This window comes from Periplaneta americana, chromosome 8 (assembly GCF_040183065.1).
Source record: "Periplaneta americana isolate PAMFEO1 chromosome 8, P.americana_PAMFEO1_priV1, whole genome shotgun sequence".
Lineage (NCBI taxonomy): Eukaryota > Metazoa > Arthropoda > Insecta > Blattodea > Blattidae > Periplaneta > Periplaneta americana.
The window spans coordinates 64,639,850-64,665,236 of NC_091124.1; positions in this window are offsets into that span (position 1 = coordinate 64,639,850).

Genomic DNA, 25,387 nt, shown 5'->3' on the forward strand with positions numbered 1-25,387 from the left:
ACATTATTATTATTATTATTATTATTACTACTACTACTACTACTACTACTACTACTACTACTACTACTACTACTACTACTACTACTACTACTACTACTACTATAATTGTTATTGTGGTGATTTTATTCCAACAGAAATACATGTTATGATAAAATAGTTTTTCAGGGGGTGCAATGTGCACTACAGTTTCAAGAATTGAAGGCATTTCATGAAAGGCTGAACATTGAAGAGGAGTCGAACAATTTAGAGTCTGTTTAGGAGCAAGCTATGTAGTATGTTGGGAATTAGCTAAGGCACTAAAACCCTTCACGGATGGTGAACTTGTAAAGAGAACTATGGTGTCTGAACAAAATATAGTTAATTATATCTCTGTACTGGAACAGCTCAAATGTGAATTCACAGAACATAGATTTAGTGATTTTAGACGTATGGAGAGTGATATTAATCTTTTTTTGTTAATCCTTTCATAGTAAATTTAGTACAATCTGCGAGAGTGCAGTTCCACGACAAGTTAATTGATTTACAAAGTCACGTAGAATTCAGAACTAAATGCGGAGAACATAACTTGACAAGCATAGAAGTATTAAAAAATGAACAAAACGAAATATCCCAAGATGAGCTTATTCGCTGTCACTCGATATAATATGTGTGCGAACAATTATTTTCGAGAATGAATGTTGCTAAATCCAAAAATCCAAACAAGATTCCGAGTAACAGATGAGAATCTTTGTACATTGCAGTAAATTCGTTGGAAATAGATTTCCGATTACTAACAGAAAAGAATACACGTGTTGAATGTGGAATATGGAAACAACAATATCTATGATATTATAGTATCATAACTGTATAAAATATAATAAATAATGTCATAACTGAATATTATGGTGTACACTCTTTCCTTTTTCAAATTCAGCTTCTTATCCGTATTTGTAAGAGTGTGAGAGCGATGCCACAGGCATTGCTGGAAAGTTGTGGGAAGTTGCGGAGCCCAGTCCGTACACTGTGTGTGTTATGCAGTGCAGCATCATCCGTGTAATCGGCGCTTTTACAATTTTGAGCATACCTGGCGTAGACCATTCTGTTTGGTGCATACTTGCCTACTCCTATGGCCCTCTTTAGAAATCATGCTATTACATTTTGGAGCTTTTCCATGTCGCTGATTGTCAGTTTGTCCCATATTAGTTCAATCCATATGTAGCGGCTGGTGTGATACTGTGTCGAACAATCTCATTGCTGTTTCCAGTTTCAGTGCTGTGATGTTCCTAATGGTGCACATTGCTCTTATAGCTGCTGACGTTCTTTCCTGTATGTATGCGCTGAAAGATGTTGTGGTTATCTGTATTGTGAGATCTAGGTACTTAAATTTGTTGACTATTTTCAGTGGTTCTTCTATCATTATGCTGTCATTTTTTTAAATTCTTCCTCCTCTCTTGAATACCATTTGTACGATTTTATCTTTGTATATGTTGTTGTTGTTATCTAATGCCGGGCTTTGGCAACGAAGCCATTAGTGTTCTTGCTCTCCAATATTTCTCTGTGGTGGATCCATCAGGTAGAACTTCACAGGTTTGTAGATGATCTTCAGTCATTTCTTCTACTTTGTTGCATAGAGGGCAATTTGGATTTGTGTAAATTCCTATTTTATTCAAGTGTTTGGCCAAATAATCGTGTTCTGTAAGCAGTCTGAATTTTGCTACTGCAGATTTACGTGGGATTTCTGGAATAATTTCTAGTTTTTTATTAAAATGCTCCATTTTTATCTTTGGCTTTGGTACATAGTGCTTGGTTTTGCTTGATTTTATATTTATTTTTAATTAGTCTTTTGATGGATGTAAAAAGGTAGGCTTGTATTTATATTCTGAATTAAATTGGATCCTTTTTTGGCAAGAAAGTCAGCAGTTTCATTTCGAGCAATTCCGCAATGTGCAGGTATCCATTGCAATTGAATTCTTTTCTGTAGTTTTTGAAGTTGTTGGATCATTTTGTGACATTCTTTAATTTGGATTGACATCATTTTATATGAATTTATTGCATATAATGCTGCTTTAGAATCAGAGAGAATGACAGTATTTTGAAATTTATCTATTCTGTATAGTAGGTGTTGGAGTGAGATATGAATAGCCATTATTCCGCATCAAAATTTGTTGTACGATATCCTGCTGGTTGATAAAATGAGAATAACGCACACGTAATTCCTGATCCTGAGTTGTTATCTTTGTATATGTTGAAATCGTGTTCTGCTGCCCATTGTTGTAGTGTGTTCATGTTATTTTGTAATTTGTCTTTGCTTTGTGATCCTAGGGCCATGTTGTCCGCTTACATTATTAGTATGGCTCCTTTCAATTTCTTCCCAATGTCTGCTGTCATTATATTGAATAGCAGAGGTCTTATTGGGTCACCCTGCGTGACATCATACTTTTTCAGAGCCTGAGAATACTTTTATGGTACTACAACATTCAGACCAGTCGTATAGTACTTCTGAAATTACTCTGAAGATGCTTTGTAATGAATTATCACATTCAGACCAGTTTTTCAGAAATATAAATGATACAAAATAAGCATTCATAAAGTCAAGTTATAAATTTTAGGTCCAAATCTCCAAATGACATCTTCTTTTGTACTATCTTCTTGTACATTTTAAAATCGAAATTTGAAAACTATAATATCTGCAGTGCTTGGAAAAAGTGACATAAGTCAGTTTCCACAAACCACTTTTGGTAATTTATTGACGACTTACACTGGTTTATGTCGATTTGATTTCTTTCTGTATGAAATATTGTAATGGGAGAAATACTTATGTATTTTTTTCCAGGCGAGCAGATGTTCCGTAAGTTGTCAATAAATTATCAAAAAAGAGTTTGTGAGAACTGACTTATGTCACTTTTCCCAAGCACTGCAGATATAGGAATACAAGAATCTGGGGCTTAGTTATAAGTGCAAAGTTTCAGTTTATGAGTAAGTTTGCTTTAAATTGAAAAATGGCAAAATTATATGTGTTGTGACTCATGTTTTCCACTTCAATTTTTATTGGTACTCTTAATACATTGTATACTGTGTTATCTTCATGACTACAAAAAGTTATTTTACTCATTTACATATTATTTCATTCACCACCTGTCATAAATTTGTTTTCATGCGGACTAGCAAATATGATCTTGAAAAAAAATTGAATGTGAAATTATAATGTAATTCGGTGCATGAGATACTTGATAAATATATGTTAGGCATTATTTCTCAGAATATAAAATAAATGATTTCTCAAGAGGTATGAGTTTGGTTTAGAATCAATTGAATTGATCGCGACGCGGTTGTCGTCGGGATCCTCGCGTAGTAAGGATTTAGGAGGTTTAGGAGAAAAGGAATTTTGCGGTGTGTTTTTTTATTTGGGGAGAAATAAATAACACCGGGTTTGTAAATTAGTGATCGCACCCCAAAGGTCAATTTTTATTGATTTGTCAATTTTTTTTTTTTTTTTTTTTTACAATTTGAATTTTTTTTTTAGTTGGAATGTCTTCTAGAACTTGACTTTCCATTTTTCTTTCAGCAAACTCTATACTCAAATTGTCTTTCTGTTGTTTTTCTTTTTTTATTTTTTTCATTTTCAACTTTAGTTTCCTCTATGACTTCTACCTGATATTGCTGATAGGTGGCTGCTATGTTGTAATTATATTCTGTATTTGGTTTTTTGGCCATATCATCTGTGATGTTGGTACCAGCATGAGTTTTATATTTGTCCTCTTCACTGTACATTGCAGGAATTTCGTTACCGGTTAGAGTTGGTTGGGTGAGTAGCATTGTCCCATATTTACCTTTTTGCAATGCAAACATTTCAGTATGACTGGGCCGGTGTATTGGTTTTGGTAGGTATTCAATAGTACAGGAGTTAGTGATGAATAGTTTTGCATGATGAGGAATTAAGGAGTTATTTGTGGAGCTGACTACGGGTAATAATTTGGCTAGTATGTTTGGCACAGCATATTTGAAGGGAAAAGGACCTAATCTGAGTTCTTTTGTCACAACTTGATCACCTTGTAGCATGGGAATGCAGATACTTTTTGTATCCAAAGCAGTAGGAATGGTAGAGGAATCGGTTTCGGTATTGGTGTGAAAAATGTTGCTTAAAACAGGTCCACAAGTCCAATATAAGGAGTCATCAACTTTATTTCTATTCCAAGTTAAAAAACAACCATTGTTCCCTGGATATAAAATCTTCATATTAGTTTGATCGTTCATAGGTTCTATAAGCATATGACGATCTTTTACATAGTTAGTAGGCCATTTTATAGTAGGCAACATGTTTGGAGCAAATATAGCACCTGCAGTTTGAACTTCACCTTCAGGAAAAGTTGTATAATTACTATTTTGATTAACAGCTTCATTAAATTGCTGATGTACATCTTGGTATACAAGTAGTGGAAGAGAATTATTGAAAGCAATTATTTCGCCAGTGCCACCAAGTCCAGCTATACTGGTTAAAGGTATGCCGTGACCAATGCTCGTACTGGCAGATAAGGGTCTCCACCTTGTCGCAGTATTCATGAAATGTTGTAGCTGAGCTTGAGTGGCATAGTGGCAAAATAATTAATTTGGAATTAAGTGCCATCCGGTATTACAATTAGCTCCTGGAGTGGCAGCTAAAGTAGTGATGTTCGGATCATTACCAACATAGCAGCCGAATGTAGTCTTGAACTCAATTTTGTCCCACATGATCAGTATAATTTACTTGCAGAAATTTGAGTATGTCGCACCTGTGAGGAATGAGAAAGTAATTTTTTTTGTTAGTTTTCAGAGTCGGTATGTCGTTGTCGTGAGTGGTTTCCAAATTGGAACGCAAGTCGACGTGTAGTTGTCTAATAGACCCCGCCTCGGATTGTTCTGAGTCGGAGGTCCCGTCGATTTGTTGACAGTCACTGTGTGTTGAGCGTTGATGGCTGGATTCGGGTCGTTCGGATTCCGGTCTGGAGCTGGGTCCGGCCTCTGCGTCGCTGGAATATTGTAGTCTTCCTTGGAGTCTGGTCTGGTCGTTGATGTCGCTTGGGCGACCAAACCGTACATTCGATCCCTCCTGGATTTCTGGTTGGAGTGTCGTGGCAGTTGTCTCGTAGTGTTGTTCTGTCGGAGTCTGTGTCGTCTCTTGTCTGGGTTTCTGCAAGATTGCACTCACTTTTACCATTAAAATACATGACTTCTGTGGAATAATACAAATACATTCGGTTTCTGTATGCTGCTTCATTCTCCGAACACCACTTCCACATTGGATGGTTTGTAGTTAGGAGGAAGCTAGTGCGATTAATCTTTTTAGGCTCCTTCCATTTCACGTTGACAAGCGTCTAAGTACCTTCAAATAGAAGCTTGCACTTCTCCGTGAAAGGACCAGAATTTATACACGGCTCTTCCCAGAGAGCCGCGTAATGGTTTTGGAGCTTTTGAAATCCGAATTCTCCGTTGATTACTTCCTCCCAACTTGGAACACATTCAAGTATGGCTCTGGCAGTGACGCTTTTGCCTCCATTAGAAATACCTTCGAATACAAAAGTGTTACGTTTAGGATCATTCCTCGTCAACCAATTGTACAGATCTTTGGCAAACAAAATGGGATCAATTCTTTGTGTATTTAGTATGTGTTCAAGATGCCTTGGATTAGCATTGGAGCATATTGGTCCATTGAGATTGATAAGCTTTGAACTCTGTTGATCTAGACAGAATTGGAGAGTCTGAGCAGTAATTTTGCTTAAGTTTACGTTATGGAGATGGGGCATGAGCAACTGTTGATGTTTCTGCTCAATTTCTTCAACACTAGTAATGTTATCACGCATAATTATGTGATACAATATGTGACTAAACTCTTTCATAGTGTTGTTACAATGAGTTAGTTGATGAGGAATGTCAAACACAGGTCTCTGAGGCCAGTGCCACATAATTTCTAAGAGTGCTGTTCTATTGCTAACAATGTATATAGGGTTCTTCCATAAGTATGTCAGATAACTAGATATAGCTTTGCAAGTTTGAGTTTTAACCGTGAACATTAAGGTTGTGTCTTTTTTCATCTGCTTATTTATTTTAGTCCGAAAATTGTCTGTTCTTTGATTAGTAATGTGAAGGCCGTGAATATGTGGTTCACCCAATGGAGTGTTTTCCAATACCCACAGGGAAGCTTCACTGTAGTTGTGAAATAATGCACGAAAAATATTTTCCCACTCTCCCTGAAACGCGGAATCTGGAGGTTTTAAGAAATTTAGAGTAGAAACAATACATGTTTCTTTGGTAAGCCATGAATCGACATAACCTTGTTCTTCACTTAACCAAGATTTCAAATTCACTCCTTCAAGGAGGTACCACTTGGGATTTGCCTGTTCATTGTAATTTTTACAGAGCGTACAGTGGACTGACATTCTGTTGTATAGTCTAATATTCGTTTTTTGAAGTCTTCAGGAGATTCAGTAGAAGCAGAGTACCAATTATGAATTGACTGTATCCAATTTTTGGAGAAAGCTGTGTGGTTGTTAGAAAGAAAAGCATTAGTGAAGATTAACAACCTTCTTTCATTAACTATGTATGCATCAATATCATTTGTTTTATAAATAATGTAAGGTAATATTTGTATCAGCGTATTAATTTTCTCTGCAACAAAGTCTGGACCAAGAAGGTCGCAAACGACGATATCTGTATATGTGTACATACCTTTGCAGGAGTTTCTTCTTCGGTTGGAGTTGGTTCGGTTTTCTGTTTTTTGGCTGGAGGTTTGTTCTGGTTGATTTTGTGAAGCTGTTGGTTGTGAAGGATCGCTAGCTATTAGATCTACAAGTACCCCAGTTAAGCTAGTTTTCCGTACGACTGAATTGAAAGCACCCAATATGTTGTTGATGACTCCGGGCTGAGGAATATCTATGTTGATTTGTTGGTTATCTTGATTAGCAACAGGATCTGTAATAGATTGATTTACATGAGTATTTTCTTCAACATCATCGTCAACATCGAAATCTTCCATAGCTTCAGCTACAATTTTATCTAGCTCAGCTTGTCTAAATTCTTCGTCAGTTCTATTAGCTTCAGCCCTTTCTCTAATAAAGTCTAAATTTCTACCGCGATTATATACATCCCAAGCTTGCCTTTCTATAGGTAATTCAGATGAATATAAAGGTATGTTTCTATTTTCTGGAGTGGGACCATTTGGTCTGTAATATCTAGGAAATAATATACGTAATGTGCCAACAATATCATCGTATGTTAATTCTTGTCCTCGAAATGATACGTATAAGTGTCTATCAGGATTCCACTGAGGTAGATAGTTAGGTGGATTAATATTCCCAGTTCTATGCATGTCTAAGATCCATTTTTTAATGCGTCTAATAGTATCTTTTTCTTTCCTATCACCCATAACTTACCAGGATAATTGTAGTGCTAAATAGTAGCAAGATCCCAAATAATTCAAGAACAAGTCCTTGATTTATTTTGAAGTGCCAGGAGTTTCTTGTAGAGATGTTGGCTTCTCCGTCAACTTGTTCTCCGTCCTGCTCTCCAGAGTCTCCACATTCAAAGTCCTGCATTTTTTATTATTATTTGTTAGGTTGGCAGGAACAAAATGATCGAAACGTTCTTTAACTGTTTTAGTACACTTAACACGAACAAAATAACGTTTTGGCATAACTTACGATTTCTGGATTCTTCTTTGATGTGTGCCGCTCAAGCTGCTACTGCCTAAACCGGTCCCAAATCCTTATATATGCGACCGCACTTATGGCACTTTGCCCAAGGCCGGCGCGCTGTGATCACAAGATAAACATTACATACATATGTAAAATTGTATAAAGCAGAAGTCTCCAAGCTTTCTGCCTACAGGCTACATTGTCTTTTGTACACGTAGACAAAGGAAGAATTAAATTACTTTATGTGTAATGAATATATTTAGTTTTTTACCTGAAATTACATGTCTGATTCTTTTGAGTTGCAAACAAAATGGCTAATGTAGCCATAAAAATCTGTAGAGTATAGAAAGTTAGAGATAACTAATATAAATAATGGAGGATGAACAAAATTGACTAAATTCAAATTTATTGTGAGAGGTATCATCATGTACCATTTGGAGAACACTTACAAGATGTTTTGTTAATTGCTTTAACTGTAGGTCTGTTGATTTGTTTTGTTCAAAATTATATGGTCATATGGTAGTATCCTGTAGCTGAGAGTATAAAATTATTTTGTTATAAATTTATGTAATAACCAGTAGATTTTTCTTTCTTTATCCTCTCTGAAAAAAAAATAAAATAAAAATAAAATCCTGAGCAGTCTTCTTAATTAGAAAAATATAGTATATAGTTACTAGAATTGGTATAGTTTTCATCTCATTAAGTGGTTAGATAGAAAAATGCATTTCTTTTCATGGGTGATAATGCAATATGTTTGCAAAAGAGCTATTTTTAAACAGGAAGTACTTCATAAATCCCATGGAAAGAAACTGCAAACATACATAATATCTTAAGTGTTTCATGTATCACTTGTATGTAGTATTGAAATAGTCTCTTACACACTGCTCTCTGTTTTTTTAATCAAAGGTATAATCGAGTGGAGCAGTTTGGGGCAGCATTGATGCATTTTATCATGTGTTGAGAGTACCCAAATTATATTTTTGAGTAAATTATCAATGATTATTATATTAATATTATATTGGTATGAAAACGTAATATGAAATTAAAAGTATTTTTAACAGGTAGTAGTGTGGGTTTAGAGTGGAAAGTAGTAATTGTATCATCTTATAATGTATTCTATCATTTACAGAAATTCTGTTTATTACGAGTTTATATTCTTTGTTCGATAATACTGTGAAAGAACTCTGGCACATTATTTCTAGACTACACCGCTGCTTGCAAAGTCACACAGCAAACTCTGTCTCAGGTAACAACTGTGTATCCAGTCACGTGACATCATGTCACGTAATTTCTTGTATATGTAGGTGTTAACTGTAAATACTACAAAACAATATTGTACAGCACTGTTTTTTTTCTACAGTTATTTAAATCAAATGTTTTGCCATATTTTACTTCATGTATATACACGTTAAATAAAGTATAAAGATAATTTTAACCTAGAATTTATACATTACTGCATAAAATTACCTGAACAGGTTTTGCTGTGTTGTTCTATCATGGGCTGCAGAATCAAGGCGAAATAATCCATATGTACTGCAAAGCTTCCGTGATCCACTTTTCACTATAGCAATACTCACATTGTACATAATAAAGTGTGCGGTAATGTACTTCACAAATAAAACATGTATATAATAGAAAAATCTGCTGTTGCAGGCATCAGCATGTGATATGCATATGTTATGCAGGTTGAATGAATATACTTGTAATTGTATTGTTGACAAGATAATAAATTGTAATAACCATAAAAGAGCAGCCATTGCAAGCATTCAGTGTTTTGCCGTATATATATTTTTTAATCTAGCTTTAATTATATTGGTAAGTGAATTAAATGTTTCTATGATTCAAGTATTAATATTTACAGTACTTTTTTCTTTAATATTTTGTTAGTGGAATAAATAACTTTATATTCCCAGGGGAATACAGAAAACTCTGTTTTAATAGCCAGTATTGATTTTCTACTGAATAAGTATATGAAATTTCGACTCAGTAATTTCTTAATTAACTAAGACTAGTAACGGTAAAATTATATACCCTTATTTGTTGGATCTATGATATATAAACAGATAGAGCGTTTAAAATTCTTTTGATTTACAACTAGAAATTAAGTCCCTAAAAGTTGTTTAATTTCATTCATCAATAAAATTATGTGTGGAGTGGATGAAGTAAAATTTGCACTGTCCAAGAACTCACTACTATCGCAGCATGAGAATATCAGAAACATACATATTGAGTCAAACCTGAGTTATGGACATTCTTATCGAGCCACAAGGTTGCTTTTTGACAGGCAGCATGTTGGATTTTCCCTATCTCTTGTTTGCATTAAGCCTGGCAAGGGACACAATGCATAGGTTTTCCTAATCAGTTTTGTTGCACTTAGGTGACAACACAATTCTGATGGCACTTCACATTGTCAGTCTCAGTCAGTTGTCTGAATTTTATTGAGAAATGAGTATTTTTAATCATAGTCAGATACACAGCAAAGTAACACATTTTCCTTGTTGAAACGTGTCCACTGAAGAAGGATAAATCTCATGAATTGTGTTCATGCAAGTTTCGGCAGCATTTTCCAGAGACTGCACAACCATCGAAACAATGTGTTGTTAAATGATTTAGTAAATGGCGAGAAACAGATCGAAGAAATGTGTGTGAAGATGGAGTTAAATTCACATAGAACTTTCACTGAATGCGCCAGTATGTGTGCTGTTGCCCCCTCTTGCTGAAAAGTGCGTTCTTGTACTGCTGTGAGAAATGAAAACAGTTGCAAACTCTTGTTCACATAATGCTCCAAATGAATTGTTTCGTTAAAAGAAAAAAAATGAGCCCAACTATTGTTAGCGCACTAATCACACACCATGTTATCATTTTTTGGTTATGTAGTGGAACTTTAATGAGAAAAATGTGGGTTCACATAGTCACTCAGGTGAAATCAAGCTTCACTGTATTAAACATCTAAAAGGAAAAATAAATATCATTTTTATCACTAGATTTCGTATGTGTCCACCATAAAAAAATATCAGAACAGAGTAAATGCAGGAGCAGAAATGAGGCTACAGCTTTCCGCCATAAAACTAGATATAAAAAAAATTCACATGCTTAAAAAAACAAATATATTCACATTCATCCCACTGAACAGAATTAATTATTCTAATATAAAAAAATATATAATAAATGTTATATCATATAGATCAGTGGTGAACGACTCATGCTCTTTGTGCAAGAGCACTCTTTGCTGAACACAAGCAGTATGTGAGAGAGATCGTCCCAATGCTTGCAATGCCAGAGCTGCTCTTTTTTGCTCGTGAGTGCACACAGTGCTTCATAAGAGCAGCTGAAGTGATTTTTTGTTTTGTTATACAATTTTTATTAACACAATTTTTTTTAAGTTATAAAATTTCTATTAACACAATTTCAAATTTACAGTTACACTCAGTCAGTAATGTGTAATAATAACAATAATAATAATAATAATAATAATAATAATAATAATAATAATAGGTGTAATAATAATAATAATAATAATAGCCAGGCAGTACATCTCGATGATATGTGTCAGAGGAAGAACAATTGTTTGTATGCGTCTGAAGTCTGACTAGTGTAATATGTAGCTAATTGGTGATGTATGCAATGGAGGGGGGAAAAGAACTTGCCACCCTACCCCATTATCTCCTGGCCTCGTTGACTAAACAACAAGAACAATAATAATAATAATAATAATAGCAAAACAAAGAAAATGGATTAGAAGTGTTCTGCTATTGCACTATAGGTTAAAAGGAAGTGTGGAAGAAGTTTGAGAAACACTGCCCAAAAGCACATCCTCAAATGTTTGTTCTAGTTCAACATGATTCGGACAATGTTTCTTCTTATTGAGAATGAACCTATTTCTCGCAACTTATTAAATTATTGAACAACACACTATTTAGATGGTTGTGCAGTCTCTGGTAAATGCCACCGAAACTTGCATGAATACAATCATGCGAGTTCTTCATTAGATACATTTTGACAAGAGAAATGCATTGTTGTACCGTGTATCCGGTAATGATTAAAAATACGCATTTCTCAATACAGTTCTGAGTTCAAACAACTAAAAGCTGAGATTGACTGTGTGAAGTGCCAGCATAGTAATTGCATTGTCACTTTAGTGCAGTTCTATGTCTATGCAAATTACTGTATAAGAAAGTAAACATGATATTGCAAATCATGTTTTCAGATTTGTTATTATTGGACATAATTTCAGAGAACAAGTCATTTACACAAAACATTACAATCCTGTTCTGCCATTTGGTCTGCACAAACAGAATTAGACAGATACCTGCTTCTATTCCATTTAGTCGGTATGTATCTAATGTCTACCCCTTCATTTTACGTGATTCTTATTTTATTTGATGTTGTATTCAAATGGAGGTGCCGTCACAAACTTCAGGCATGTTCTTTGGTCATTTGCTTTTTAAACATTCGCCATAGGAACGCTATTGAGTTGGTCTCCCGGAGATGGTGGCATGGTGCATTAGTTTTCCTTGCTTCTGTATCAGTGTTAAGGATACTTCTGGTTTATGAAGAAATGGTAAATTTTAAGGGAGTACCTATAGAAAAACCTTTTGAAATAGGGCCCTATCATGCCTCTATCCATGAGGCATCTCTTCAAGTCTTCTATATTGAAAAAATTAAGAATAATGTGTAATGAATATGAGAATCAGAGATTTTTCTTACATTTCCTAGCTTAACTATTAAACTATCTTGTTACTTTTTCTGAAGTTTCTACATCATGTAGTAAATACGAGGTGTGGGAATTCAATGGTATAGCCCAGCAACAAACATTTCAAAGTGCACAGAAATCAACTGCTTCTACCAGTCAAACTGGAGTGGGGATTAAGTAATTTGTCATGAAACTCTTGAAGATTAAAGTTCTGCTTTTGTGAAATACGGTTTATTCTAGATAGTGTAATACAGCATTGTTATATTTGTACTACGTTAGCGTATTTAGATCAATCTTAAAGTGTAAAATGGCCTACTTCTCTGTCACGCCTCTCGTTAACAGTTAGTGGGTGTGGAACAATAACATCATGCACTGAGCAGGAATGGAAGCGCTGTGTTTTGTCTCTTGTCACCCTATGGACCAGTACTGTTATGGACAAGCTTGCACTCAACATTGGAGAAGTTCAAGTATAACTCATATTTGTAAGGGAATAAGAGAATTCCTAGATTTAAAATAATCTTGGATTATGTGAAAGTAAGTACATTTAAGCTTTAATGCTATCAGTGTTCACTATTTTAGTATTTAACAGTTTTGATAGTACAATACCAGTATTTTGTCATATGGCTCTTCAGTGGTTCTGCTTTGCACCAGTCATCGTATTCTTTTTGCAGATGAATGAGATTTGCTCTATTCAATTGATTAAATTAATTAAATTTTAACGCCTATGCTAATGTGATAAATTCTTGATTTAGAGAGCAAGACAACTGAGCTATTGTCACGATGATTTATGACCTAAAATTTTTGGCAGAAGCACATTTTAGCATTAAAGAAATTATTTTGAAAGAAACGTTTTTGGAAGTTTACATTTTAATATAGTGCATTATTCCAAAGAATTTCTCATTTGCTGTCGGGTGGGGTTATAACGGACACCAGGACAGTTTCAGACATTATTTGTTCTCTTTCTTTTCATAATAAAGAACAGGTTTGTATTCAAAAAGTGTTACAAGAAAACATGTGGTTTTCTTTACATTGATATATATTATTTTTAAAGCTATCTGAAATTTCTTCTTTATTTTACAACCATGTGCTTAAGATTATTGTATTGTGATCACTTCCGTGATAGCTGATTGAGTGGTAAACAAGAAGTAACTTGCTGATGTATTTTTACTCCTGTTAAGACATATATGAATGTTCAATATTAATTACTACCGTAAGTATTACATTATTGAAAGGAAGATAGTATGGATAATATCGAACAATACCATATTATATTCAATATAGAATTAGGTATTATCTGCAGATATCAATATAATCTAAAACATATTGAAAGGGCTGTAAAAAATATTAAGGTTGCACCTGATTCCCTGGTCACAGTGAACATAATAAACCTGAAAACATTTGGTGGTGAGCTGGTGTTATTAACAAAATAAGAGGGTAGTGTTATTCAAAACCTTTTTGGAATTGACTGTTACCTTCTAATGGTACTTGGCAAATAAGTATATGGATAAATATAGATGAAAAGAGAAATTATTTCAATATACTGTTACTGCAAATACACGTTCTGCCACTATCCAATTAGCCATAATATCATTTCCTACAATCACAGGGGAAATAGCATGTTTTGAAGGTCGCATAGCAGCCTTTATTTCCTTCAAAGCACAAAATTGCTAGAAATGCAGTGTTCTGAAAACTGTCACATTGTACTGGAACACCTTATAGGCTACATATTATTTATCTTTTGTGGCATGCAGTATATCTTTATGTATAATCTTGCAGCAACACTGGGACAACTGCAGCTCTCCTCCAGAACAAGATGCATGTCACAGTATTATGCTATACAATGTACTCCATAATGATTTCTTGTCATTGAATTTGCATTAAAATCTCAAATACTTCGTCATTGCCAGTTGCGAAATGTTTTGCCTGCTTACTAACTTTCAGCTCATGTGTAATTTATTTGTTGTTGTATCTAGTAAAACCCTTACTGTTTCCTTCTTCTATGCTGATACTTACAAAGCAGTGTCTGGGCCCCACCAGATGTCTTCTCATTTCTGGTGTAGTGTACAGAATTTCAGAAAACGTAGAGGACCCTGTTCAGGGTATTTAAAGTGGTACTTATTGTTAGGCTAAAGCTTGGATAAGACTAACCTGCAGAAATATGATGTGCCTCATATTTGACTTTTGAATAAAATTGAGAGTTAAGGGTAAGTTCCAAGTCTGATTTTACGTGTTTTGATTCACTTTGTAACATCTTACGCTTCTTGGATTATATTTTCTGAAAAAAGAGACAAAATTCGACTAAAAGTTTAGGATAAAGATATTATGTTGTCAAAAAATAGGTACTTTTTTTTTTTTAATAAGGAATGTTGAGAAATTGTGTTTAGTTTAAGTCACGACATGGAATTTTTTTACAACTTCCTCAGAATCACAAAATAAATTAATAAAAAAACAGTGTTTATTGATTTTTTTTTTTTATTTATTTAAACTCACAATTGCAAGACAGTTGTTTGTTAATGCTCTTGGTTTTGGATATCCTCCACTTGCCATCCTTCATCCCAATAGTATTTTTTGTAGCTAAGAATCATCAGCGTCAATTCTGATGGCTTGACACTTGAAAAGCTGGTTTGTATTCTTTATTTGCCGATTTCGACATAGTGGGCAATAAGGTTATGATTAGAGTAACATTTAATGAAGGTGAAATGACAGTCATGCTCTGTATGGAGACATAATAAGGCCACTGATACTGTCCTGGGAAAATCTGGGATTAAATGTTTATTCGTCAAAATTTCACTTTTGGTTCTGAAGTGTTGTTCTAATTTTGTTTCCATTCTTTTAATTTGTAATTTTGCTACTTCAAATGACACTGTAGAATTGGTTTGCAAAATATTAGTACTTTTTTTTTCTTTCTTTTTCCAGTATGTTCAGTGCCATTTATCTAACAGTGTGATGGAATCCATTGTAAGAAAATTATTTTTTTCTGGATTTTGTAGGTACATTACAGATTGAATTGTTTAATTTGTTCTCCAATTTTGAAGTGAAGGTTTTGCTACTGCTCCGATTGCAGCTTTTGAATCACATAGTAATATTGCCTTATTGAAATATTTGATATGAGTTAAAAGTTGTTTTAGTGTTTATGGCATCTAGTTTGTTGAGTAGTAAACCATCAGTGCAATTTCAAAGTAATAATACAGTATAAGGAAGTATTGTCATGCAGTTTAGTATTGGACAGTTTGAGGTTGAAGGGCACTTTGACTTCTAAATTTATATTGTACCTATTCATTATTTTCAGCACTGAAAGTCTGAATTAAAATTCTTTTTCCTGAAAAAAAAAAAAATCTGCCCAATAATGATATTAAATAATGATACACTGATAGTGATATTCTTTTTCTTCTTAGCCCTGCCATAGCTCAGCCAGCTAATGGCCTCTCAACAAAAGAACTGGAATTTATTTCGGGAAGATTTTACGAGATATGCAGTGGACAGACTGATTGTGGGTAGGCCTTCTCTGATTGCTTCAGTTTCCCATAATATCATTCTCATTCCATTATTATCACCATGACATTATCACTTTGAATCCGGTACTGGTTACTGTTTCCATTTGAGTTGTCAAGCAAACCCTCATTTAACCATTCATTAGGTGCGTGAGGTACAGGTATATCCCAGACATTTTCGTTCTGTGATACCTTTTTTCTACGTATTTCTGCAATGTGCCACTTCAGAACCTTCCTACATACCTGTTTAGAACGGATCTGTGCTACTTTCAGATTTTAAATAGTCATTGTTATGTGTAAAAATAAGATTTGTTAAGTGAGTGCCAACAGAGCACAACCTTGTAAGTTACAACTTAGGAGCTTGGGGTACAGGTGTAGTCCAGTGGTTTTAGTTCTTCTGTAACTTTCTTTGTAAACATTTCTGCACTTAAGCTGCTTCAGGTATCTTCCTGCTAAACTGTCTAGAAGGGATTTGTTCTACTTTCATATTTGAAATTATCATTGTTGTGTGTAAAATTGAGGACCACATAATCTTCTAACTTATAACTTTAGCTAAGTCACACAGAATTTGTATGCACTCAAAGGTGGGTTCTGGCGACTTGTCAACCTATTTGAATTGTGTGGGTATAAAGGGAAAATTGTGATGGTAACGTGTATAGTTTCTGGGTAGCTCAGTCGGTAGAGCATTCATGCACTAAGCGAAGGATCCCGAGATCGATACCCGGCCCCAAAACAATTTTTCCTTGACTTTATTCAAAACTGCTTTACAGGGAGCTACTACCTGAAAGCCAGATTTGCATAACTTTAGCTAAGTTTGGAGGTATGGTTTTCACTTATTACTCAATATTTCTACAAATTATTATTATTATTATTATTATTATTATTATTATTATTATTATTATTATTATTATTATTAATATTACTGGTAAATTGTGGGATCTCGTTTTTTCACAAATGTCGGAAGCAAACAGAAGAGAAAATTTAATCCTAAGAAAATTGAAGAATCTTCTGCAGATGATGAATCTGAGGGGAAGAAGGTCACGTTACAGTAAGTGATCATGAGACAGATTCGGAGCAGGAATTATCTGATGCAAAGGAAGAAGGTGCTAATGTTGCGCATTCAAATAGATATTTTGTGGGGAAAGATGGAAAAACAAAGTGGAACGAAATGCCTAAAACAAATGTTCACACTATTGCACATAACAACTCATTTGCCAGGCCCAATGGGAAGAGCTTATGAAATATGATCTGAAATACTACAGTTAGATCTGATTTTGGACAACAAAGTCACCAGAATAATTGTAAATTCAACCAATAGAGGAAGAAGATGATGATGATGATGTCTGTAGAGTTTGAAATAATATTTCAGTGTTAATTTCAGACTTGAGTTTATTCACATAGGATAAACCATACAGTTATTGGCCACTTGAACTTTGATGTGTTATTATAAGACAGGATGTGCAAATACTTAATTAATATTTTGCCAGATGGTAGCAACATGTTTTCTTATTTGGTAGTTACTTTAATTTTCAACTACAGATAGCACTGTGAGATGAAAAAGATGTTTTTGCAAAACACACGTTCCCAGGCTTTGGTTTCTTGTGAAATTCTTAAGAACTGTGCTGTGGTTGAGTCGTTATATTTACTGTTTCTTTTAATTGGTATTCATTATTATTCCAATTATGAGGTAAGTACATCTCTATTTTCACTTTACACTTATAAAACGTAATCAAAAACAATCCCTAAATTTTCAAAATTTACTGGCTAATAACTGTTTAATTATAACGCATTTTTCAGTTATTGGCCACCCCGGCCAATAACTGTAATTTTAAAATAATTTTAAAAATCAATTATTTTCCTTCATTTAACTTATTAAATGCCACTATTTCACTAGTATTTTTATTTTGAGTCCATTAAGTGTGTGCATAGTTATTAGTCACGTGGCCAATAACTGTCTTAATGGGTGGCCAGTAACTATTCTTGTTTATTTTATACCCTGGTTACGTTATTTTTAAGATTCCAAAATGGGCTGACTATAAGCCAAAGGCGATGAAGGTAACATTGGAAGAATTGGAAACTCACAGGACTTCACTTAGAGTCATTGCTAAAAAGACGGTGTTCCTAAGGCAACCCTAAAAATGAAAATAAAGAATGCTAAAACGGAAAGGTGATTTGAATCTTATAGCTTAGGAGGAGATTGATAAAGAGTGTTCTGAAAATGTCATTTCACTGTCACTGGATGCAGACAAATCTACGGTTTTGTTTCCGATCTCTGAAACGAATTTGACATCATGTGCGTCAGGAGTCACACGACAGCTGAATTGTGGCGCGAGATGACAGACCAGTAGTGAGTGATCTCATAGTCAGAGTGCACGGCGACTCACAGCAGAAATTCCCGAGAAAATCAAACCTTTTTGGGAGGGGTACATAACAACTCTTTCCAGTGCCAAGTACACTTATGAAAATAAAAGAAGCTTGTAATAAACTTGTGACGGGGGGGGGGGTGTGGATTTGCTTGCTTTTTCCACTCTGGAATTAATCCCATCCGAGCTTTGCCAGTCTTATTAAGTACACATAAGATGTCTTTCTTGGAAATAATAAAACCACGTTTTTGCAGGCTCCTATGATTTTCATGTAACTATTCTTGGCATTGGAAAGAGTTGTTATGTACACCTCCCAGAAAGGTTAAATTTTCTTGGGAATTGCTACTGTGATACACTGTGCACTCTGATTATGGAATCACTCACTACTGATTTGTCACCTCTCGCTGCAATTCAGCTGCCGGTGTGATTCCTGACGCACATGACGGCATTCAAATTTGTTATCAGAGATCAGAAACATCCCTGTACTCAATAAGAAGTTTTGGCTGACAATATTGACAATTACACCTATTATAAAATGCCAGAGATGAACTCCAGAATCTGACTTTCTATGACAATTTTTTATATTTTGTATTTTTGTTGGCTATTTAACAACGCTGTATCAACTACTAGGTTATTCTGCGTTGGTGTGATTGGTGATGGTGATGAGATGAGACCCAGGATTCGCCGTAGTTTACCTCACATTCTCCTTACAGTTGGGGAAAACCTCGGAAAAACTCAACCAAAGATCATCTCAAGCAGGAACGAACCCATGCCAGGGCACAAGTCTGGATCGGCAGGCAAGTGCCTCAGTTGATGAACTACACCAGTGGCCGACTCCCCATTGTACATCAACAAGTGTGAATGCAGGTTGTAGTAGTTAACATTCTGGTTGTGATAACATAAATGTGAGAGCCACCGGTGTAGCTCGGTCAGATAAGGCGCTTGCCTGCCGATCTGGAGTTGCGTTCGGGCACGGGTTCGATTTCTGGTTGGGTTTTTTCCGAGGTTTTCCCCAACTGTAAGGAAAATGTCAGGTAATTCATGGGGAATACTTGGCCTCATCTCGCTATCACCAATCACATAGACGCTAAATAACCTCGTAGTTGATAGAAGTAAAAAGAACATAAGTAAGAAAATAGCTTCCATGCTCAAAAGAGTCAAGAATACAACAATCGGAAAGTCTCTGGTTTGGCCAGAGACACCTAAAAGAGAAGGCAAACATGATATAGAAAGATTGCCATTTTCGATAATATCACTGAGCTACCAGGATATGCACAGAAAGAAGCGCGAACAGAAAGTTGTCCAAGAAAAGAAAAAAGAAAGAGAAAATGTGAAGTTGCGCAAGAAAGAAAAGAGAAAACACAAATGACAAATCGAACACTTTTCAGAGAACTGCAAAATGAATGAAGTCCAATTTGTGACATTTGCAAGAAGCTTTCAGTGAAATTTGATGTGAAGATTGTAAAGAAGTATTTTATGTAAATTATATTTCACGTAAACACAGACAACATATTCCTGAAAAAGATGGTGATATCTCCCTATGTCACTCATTTTTATAAAGAAGAAGATTCACATAACAGTATGGACCTTAAGGGTAGTTCGAACGATGATGATTTCCTTGAAGAACTTGATAAACTAGCAACATATAAATAAGGGCCTACAGAGCAGAGAGACATGTGGATTTATATTTTACATAAAACTGGTGTTAGGGCAGTGCAATGCATATGTAAATAACTAATAGAAATAATAGCAAGAGTTTAAAATAATATTTGCAGCCAAAACAAAAATAAATGTCTGTTGCAGTTGACAATTGTGAAGTGGCCAATAACTGTCAAGAAGTGGCCAATAACTATAATTTAATACATATTAATATTATTTGGCCACTAGTATCACACAGTATTATTGAATCCATTTGTGTAACAGTGATTTGAATAAAGAAATAAGTGACAATTACAGATGCACAAACAGTTCCTTCTTACAATATAATGCATTGAAATCCTCGACTTTCAAACATAAAACTTTCCTTAAGTGGCCAATAACTGTATGGTTTACCCTACTAAGATTAAACAATATTATTGAACATTATAATGAATATCGTAACAATTAAACTTAATGTTACTTACCAGTTGCAATGTAGAACTCGTAGATAAAGTTTAGGTGTCGGTTGAGTTTCAAGAATTTAAGCAGTGGGATACAGCTATACCCCACATGCCTAACCATGTCACAAAAAAGAATGTGCTTAACAAAGGGTTAAATAAAAGTAACAAAGTGTAGAATTTAAAAATAATTCAGAAGTAACTTGTTCTAACAGATATAAATTCCATGTCTGTTGAGCCAATTGAGCTGAATATAGATCAAGAGATGAAAAGATAAGGAATATATTCAAAAGCTACGCAAAAAAAAAAAAATGATCATATCTTTAATAACTTACACGATTTTACAACATTTTCATTGTTGCAAATTTTCTTGGACAAATATTTATTACCCACTTTTATGGCTTTATATTAAGTAATAAATTATAACTATATTTTAGTTATATTTAATTTGTAAACTAAGCATTAAATTACATAGATTTTTTTTTTTATTTTCGCATAAAAGTCACAAATTACGGAAGACTGAAACATTTTTCTGTATCCACCCTGAGTACTTATTTGTGTATATCGTAGGGTGATCAGATTTTGGGCATTAGATACTGAATTACTTCATTCATAGGCCTACACAGAAATAAGGTGTTCAATTGTTTAATTTTTTATATGTAAACACTGCCGAATTTGAATACTGTTTTGAGGAAACTTAATATAAACTCAGGGTTGTTTCCAAACTGATGAAACAGAAGTACCATACGTAGTAATTCCATGACTTTTTTTTTTCTTTAAAAGTTGTTGTTTAAAGTTGATTTGTATTCTTTTTTTTTTTTTACATTAATGCAGTGTTGTTTGATGGAGAAAACTTCTTGTTGACTCTTCTCGAAATGACTATTCATCCCAGTAAATAGTAATGCAGTACCTACCTACTACATTTTATATTCTTACCAATGTGTATATTTTGCTCAAGATATTACTGACTTAATTGTGATGTCTTCGTTTTTTCTCGAGTTAGCTAATGGACGTCTGATATTCTTACATCAAGCCATGGAATTATGTGTAGCCATTTATATAAAAGTGTTTATGTATATTCACTTTATAATTAAAATCAGAAGCATTTAAATTTTATGACAGTGAGTGCCCCGAAAACCTTTTTTGGTATACAATATAAATCCAATATATCTGGTCACCCTGATATTTAAAAAAAAATTACGAAAATTATATTCATATGTGTTTTCCATGTATACATACAGTAGATTAATTGTAAATATGCAATCATAGATCTTTCAGTATTGAAAATATATCACCCTGGAATTTAGATGTAGAATTTCAAAGATTTTCATTTAGAATTTCTGTAAAATAGTGTAAATCTTCCGTTTTGTTCAGTTTTCAGTTTTTTCTCCAGTTATGTACCTGACACTTGATGTTTTTTTTTTTTAACTGAGACTTTATAATTAATTGTTATTTATATGCGAAGGTGTTTTTCACTACCTTCTTATAAAATGTTATTGATAAACTCTGTGCATGTCCTAAAGAGTATGTTCTGCTTCAGTAATGCTTGTTTACATAACAGACTTGTGGTCAGCTGCATACTGAAGGTGTTAAAGATTAAGAAGAGTCAACAAATTGCTAATCAAGATCACTGACAGTATTTAAATCTTAGTTACTGAGTTTTTTTTTTTTTTTTTTTTTTTTTTTTTTTTTTTTTTTTTTTTTTTAAATAGAAACTGCAGGTGCACTCAGTTTCATAAAATGTAACGAGACTTTTATTACATCTGTTCTTTTGAGCATTGCATTATTTTGTAGCAGGTAGGACAATGTAGAAATTTAATTCTCTTTGTTACTCGTGGCGAGTCCTTAACAAATTAATATTCATAGTATATTAAATTTCTACAGCTTCTTTTTCAGTCATCATATAAATTACCAGAAAATGTAAGGGTAGCTCTGTCAGCTTATGGCTTTTCACCCAAGAGACTGAGCAAATCCTATGAAATGTGTCAACAAGGCTATTACAGGATATGTTTTTTTTTTCTGAATACGTTGGTTTTCCCTATTGTACTTATTCTGCCATTGCTTTATTATAACTGCATCATCTCATCCTTAAATAATCTCTGTTGTTGGAAAGGAATGTTAATATAAAAATTGTAATCGCGCATCGTTTTTGTCATATGCCGGTGTATAAAATAATAACTATTATTATTGTTCTTATTACGGTAATATTTTTATTAGACAACTCTAATTTATACATCATCTTTGCAAGATGAATAGCTTTGTGTTAAATTCATAGATTTCTGTATTTTTATGCGCTTGGTGTTTAATACTCTAAATATTTTCATTGGAATTTCTCTCCCATGAAGTGTTTACTTACTTATATATATTTCTTACATCTGTCTTGCACAAACACCTCTCTCTCTCTCTCTCTCTCTCTCTCTCTCTCTCTCCTCCCCCTCTTTTTTCCTCTCTCTTACTCACACACGAGAGAGAGAGAGAGATCATTTTAAAACCAACTAACTACATACTAGTTAATTTTCTATGTAATGTACACATGTTTTTATCACAAGGTATTTGGGGGTCTTTCACAAGAGACATTCCTACCCTGTCTCTCTTTCCCTCCAGTTTAAGTAGAATTGTCATTTTTAAGGAAGTTACATTCTGGTACTCTTCGTATTGTAAATTTACGAGGGTTTCATAATATATAACTCTGTGTATATTCATTAATATACTATGAGGTTAGATTTTGTCTTTTGAGACCACAAGTCTGTAACTTGTGAACAGTTTCATGAGGTGGAACGTTGCTCAATTTGAGACATACTGTTGATATTAATATTCTCTTTGCTACATGTTTAGGTAAAACATTTTGGTGTTTGTTATAAAGTTATAAATGGATATAAATATCTTACTTTTCCATAACTCTGGATTCTGTTGCATGAGTGGCTATTTGTTATACTTATCTAGGCAGTGTGGCAAAGAAAATCTAATTTATGAATGCATCCAATGTGTTCTTTGATGTAGACAAAGTGGATGGTGCATGAAGTTTTTGCCTTAGAGTTGTAAGTCTGTTGAAACTAAGCAAATAATAATGATACATATATAAAATAATGATGTTATTTAGTTATTAACTATATCATGTATATAATGTTAAAATAATGGAGTTGTGATGCTAGAAGGCAGTCAAGATCTTTTGTGTGTCTAGCCAGCTTCTTGGACTGAGCCATGGATATCGCCAAAATTTTCAAATGAAATTTGGTGTTATACGTCGCATATATAGGTAGGCTACCCTCTTTTGAAATATATGAAGTGATTATAAAGTTTTTTTTTTCTTTAGTATATGTAGAATATAGTGCAACAAATATTTTTCTACTGGTCAGAGACATTTATGTTAGAAGAAACTAAGTACAAACGTAGCTAATCAAAATCTACAACAGAACCATATAGTAACAGCCACCAACAAACTGTTTGAAATCTTTAAACATTTTTGCGAATTTAATAGCAAACATTCATGTTGAAAAGGGAGAGACATTTTAATGCAGGAGAACTATAAGAAGTATAGGGGAGGAGGGGGCACAATCAGACGAAAAATTTAAAAAAATTATAACTGTTAAATATTTAGAAATATACCAATTTATTTACATTGTTGCTTATTCAAAATTCTTAGTAATATTTAAGTGAATATTCCTCGTGCCTCAAAAATAAATGAGAATAGAAACTTTCTCTTCAAACTTTCTATCCATTTGTTTTGTGAACTTACTTAGCTATAGTTGGTGTTTGATGTTGAAATGTCAACCTTTCTTACACTCTATAGAATGTCAGATTTATTTTGGCACATAAAGCGAAGTTAAACATAAGTTAATTATGAAATCCTGATCCGAAATGAACATTAGACGTAGAATAGATGCTTAAACTAGGATATAATTTGTATATTATTTATCACGCTTATGGGATTTGGCGTCATTAATGATTAAAATAAGTTCATGAGCTCGTAAAAGTCAAACATACTTTCTTCAGTCTGCGATATAATAACTCGCATCTTCGAGGATTTGAAGATGTCAGAAAGCAGCGAAACAATTTCCATTTGGAAAAATAATGGTGACTGTTTACAGTTATGGATGTATGAATTCATAAGTCATTTAATACTTCTTTGTGACATAAATTATTCTGTTTTAAATTAAAGATGTGTATTCTCAAAGGCCAATGATAAACTTTGAAATAGATTTTTTTGTTGTTGTAAATATTAATGGAATATAAATACGTAACAACTGATCCTGTATACATTCTCAAAGTCTGAGAGAGTAATATTATTACATGACTGAACAATTTATTTGACATAATTTTGACATCATTTCAAGCTTCATATCATGTATACTATTTTAATATGTTGATTGCTTAAGTGAATCCTTGAAAGAACATGGCTTAGTTTATGGAGCTGTTGCTAAGGAAAGAGTGAATGGTAATAAATGAATTACACTTGAGGGATATGTTAAAATGTTGATGTTGTTGCAGCAATGTCTTGTTTCTTCCAGTGCGTGTCACAAAGACTTGTAGTGGTAGTTTTCAAAATGTTAGAAGTGTCAGTTATAGGCTCATTGCAGTGGACACTGGTTTGTTGTAAATGTTATACTTTCGAGGAGAGATTTGTTCTTGCTCCACAGTAAGCTTATGTTAGCCTCCATTCTTATGTTCATAAATCTTTGAATTATAAAGAAATAAATATATATTAATAATTGCTGTACAGAATTAAATTTTTACATTCCACAATCATAACTTAAAAATTAGCAGTGTATAGAAAAGAGACAGAACAATCAAAGATGGGAGATATTCCTTCTGTTCTCATTTACACATTGAATACCAGAGTCAGTAACATGTTTTGAAACACCCGTTTTTACATTCAACTGGACTGCAAAATTTCTGTACTCTGTATATTCGAGTTTCGTAAATTTACGTATTCTAGAGAAATTCTAATGTCTGAGGAATGGACATCATGAGAAGTTAGGTACCGGTACGTACTTTCTTGTATATAGACTAAAGTACACAGTTAATGAATGTATTCTGAATACAAATTTAGCTTTATGTATTTATGGTATTTTATTATTATTTTTTTTTTATTTTGGAA